We start from the raw sequence: 3,594 nt of genomic DNA, 5'->3' as shown, positions 1-3,594 counted from the left end.
AAAGGGAATCAGAGTACTACTCTGTTACAAGTGGCTACAAAAATAGGAAAAGCACTAATATGTACAAAATAATGGATGGAATCAGAAGTGGAAAAGCAAATAGACCGTATGAAAAATATATTTGAAATGATAAAAATGAGAACTAGACCACCATAACTCCAAAGAAGGACACCTACAAACAATAGGCAACTTGTTGTCAACTACAAACCCTACTGTAGTAAAATTGAGATATCTTTTGATAGCCACATCCAAATCAAGTGTGCTATGAGTCAAAAGAAAGTGCATTTAATATACATTTAGTCATATAGGTGTGACTGCTTGGTATTTAGATTAGAATTAAAATTGAGCCAAAATAGAGAGCTATTTACAAACTATCTGCAATAGAATAAGGGATAAAATGACAATTCTTAAGCCAAATAAACCTTTGAAAGATAAACATTTGGAACCCAATATGGATGTTGGCCAAATGAAGGTGCAAATTCGTACCTATGACCTCCTGGATCAAAAGGTATACCATCATAATAATAATTAAGAGGAGGAAAAATGTCATCAAACTCATCATCTTGACCATTTGGGTCAAATGGATAGGAAGAAAGATCCCCACAGTCATAACCATAATTATATCCATCATCCATTAGATTATATCCATCATGAGTCTCATGCACATCCTCATTATTAGCACCTGTATAGATCGATCACTTTGGGTCACACGGGCATATCCTTGGGCCAAGAGCTACGGCTAGTGTCATGTTTCCCCTCTTGGGTGTTTGGAAGCTTTGATGGAGACAGAGATTGGGGGTGAGCCCCTGCCATTGATAAACTATCATTGTGTTTCCTGGGTCCATTTGGGAAGAGAGGACATAGGAGACCTAGGACTCTTAGGCGGACCTGGCACCGGCTGAATGATTTGCTCGTGATTATTGGAGGATTCCGTCATTAGCTTTGCTGAGAAATCAGCCTTATCATGAGTGACGTTGTGACTGTGGTGCTCATTATCCTCTTGGGAAGTCAAAGGCTCCTTGGGTACCAGTGGACCTTGTGCATACTCAATGGATCCCTCTGATATCTGCTTGCTAAGCACACTAGGGTGAGGATCTAGTTTTTGATGGGTCATGTTCGATTTCTTGATTTCAATCGTGAGAGGTGCAATCACTCCAATATTTTTGGTTCGAGACTCAGATTTTCGTTTAGGGTTCCTCCCATGCCTCGTTGTTTTTTACCTAATTTGGGCTTCTGACCGAGGTGGTTTAGCAGGGGGTTTTGGTACCCAAATCCATTGGTTTCCTGCATAATACCCTTGAGCACGAAGCAACGCCTTGGATATCCATCGTGGCGTCATGCTAGCTCTCCATCGATGCCTTTGTCTATAAGGCTTGGGCCACTTTCGTGATCTTCTACGATATTTGTAAGTCCAAACCCTATCCCTGGGCTTGTCTCCTAATCTCTTTGTTTCAAGTATGGCCTCACTCACTGGTTCTCTCCGTTCAACCTGCGCTTGTATAAACTCTTCCAACAACTCCTTGCTCTCATTACTAGGCTTGCTTGGTATGTTAGAATGATCCTTGCCCTTCCCTCGAGGTTTGGTTAGGTCACCCTTGCTAAAAGTCGTGATTATCCTCACACCTTGTAGTGCTAGGTGTATCTAATGACAGTGGTCATCAAAGAAGAAGCAATTTAGAAATCAAATCCAGAACTAGAAATATAGAAGTGTAGCTTAAATTACTATTGCCTTCACTTGAGAAGGAAGCTCAACCTCTTGTTGGCTTATCTTGTCTCAATTTTATCCTTTAGTGCCTAAACTATACATTTCCATTTAATCATCTACTTTCTCTTCCTTGTGCTTGTATCCATATCCATTATTGGTTCAATTGTGTTTGGCATTCGGACTGGGCATGAAATGCCAAACTAGTGGTATCTGAGATCCAATGATCCCACTAAATAATTTGATCTAGAGAAACTCTTCTTGGATGCCTTGTTACAGCTCTTGACGTGTGCTTATCCTCTACGGTTACCTCATTCTGATTTCTTTGTATGTGTCAATAGAGGTAGTGAAAGTGTTGATCCAGAGAAACCCTTCTTGGCTGCTTTTTTGCAACACTTAACATCACTTATTCTCTACAGTTACCTCATTTTGATTTCTCAATATCTGTCAATAGAGGTAGTGAAAGTGTTGCAAGCAAGATTTATTGACCTAGATCTTCACGTGTACCATGATGAGATTGACTATTGCAAGGAAAGCATTCAAAGGAGGCCAGACTGCATTATGACTTGATTGACATCATGCAATATGTTTTTCCTCTTCTGTTGCAAGGAAAACCATCAATCCAAGCCAAACTGGCTTTAATAGGAAAGAACAGCTCAATCAACATAGTGCAAGTCCCATGTATTTCACTATATGTATACCCTCTATATCACGTGTATTCAAGGCCTATTTATAAATATCCTTATCTATGAAATTTCCCTTATTGAAACATAACCCTTTTCTATTTAATCTATAAGTAACCCCTTTACATGGGACCCTTTTAAATGTAAAAATTTTGTAAAACTTGTATTTTAAAAATTCCTTATGTTGAACCCACATGATACATACATATATTTATGACTGACCTCCCCAGGGTGTAAGTCCTTTTGGACCTGAAAATCATGCCAAGGAAATGTATACATTATGTGGTTTTGAAATATGTACATCTGCTATTTACTATCAAAATTTCAAGAATTGAGGTAAGAGCATAGAATCCCATAAACCCCAAGAAGTTGAGCATGGTGGTTATGAAGAGAAGCTTGCAAAAACTATTGTTGCAAATGGGGACAGAGCTTCTCCCTTCAGAGCTTTCCCTTTAGCTTGATCTTTCCACTCTAGACATTGTTACCAAGTACAAGATCATAGCAGAAATTGCAAACAAGGCTTTGCAGTAGGTTATTATTACTAAATGCAAGCCTAGGGTAAAGGTTGTGGACCTCTTGGGTGCTACATTGATGGTTTCATAGCTATTGTTGCTCATACAACACATGTTATTCAAGAGGGCATGTTATGAGAAGAGCAGCAGATGTTATGGCTGCCACTAGCACAATGACAAAAAATTTTCTGAGGTTGATCAGGCCGCCTGGAAAGAAGAAAAATGTGTGATTGATGCTCAGCGCAAGGTTGTTGTTGCTTATGACTACAAGATTGCTGAGGGTTTTTTGAGTCATCAAATGAAACAGTTTGTCATTGATGCAAACAAGGTTATACTCAGTGTGAGTAATCTAGAGACCAGAGTTGATTAGGCTGAGTTTGAGGAAAATGAATTCTATGTTGTAGACATTGTCAAGAGTACTAGTCGTGTACTAAAAGAGAGCTCTTGATTGGGGTGTTGGTGGACCCAAACTTGATTGTCAATGATCAAGCTAGAGAGAGCTGCTAGTTTGGCATACTTTCTCCATCTTTGCCTCCAGCTTCTGAAAAGTATTTAATAGTGCATGTCTTCTTCTTGGAAATGTCTCTAGCTTCTGAAAAGTTTTCAATATTGCTTGTTTTCTTCTTGGGAATGTCCACTAGTCACTCCAATGCTCCTTGCCATGCCTGTATCTGTGTACCTGAAGTTCTTGGATTTG

Source organism: Lygodium microphyllum, chromosome 13 (assembly GCF_053477565.2).
Source record: "Lygodium microphyllum isolate KBCC chromosome 13, Lygodium_microphyllum_v1.1.10, whole genome shotgun sequence".
In the NCBI taxonomy this organism is placed as follows: Eukaryota; Viridiplantae; Streptophyta; class Polypodiopsida; order Schizaeales; family Lygodiaceae; genus Lygodium; species Lygodium microphyllum.
The sequence above is the reverse complement of the archived record's forward strand: the minus strand, read 5'-3'. Positions refer to the sequence as shown.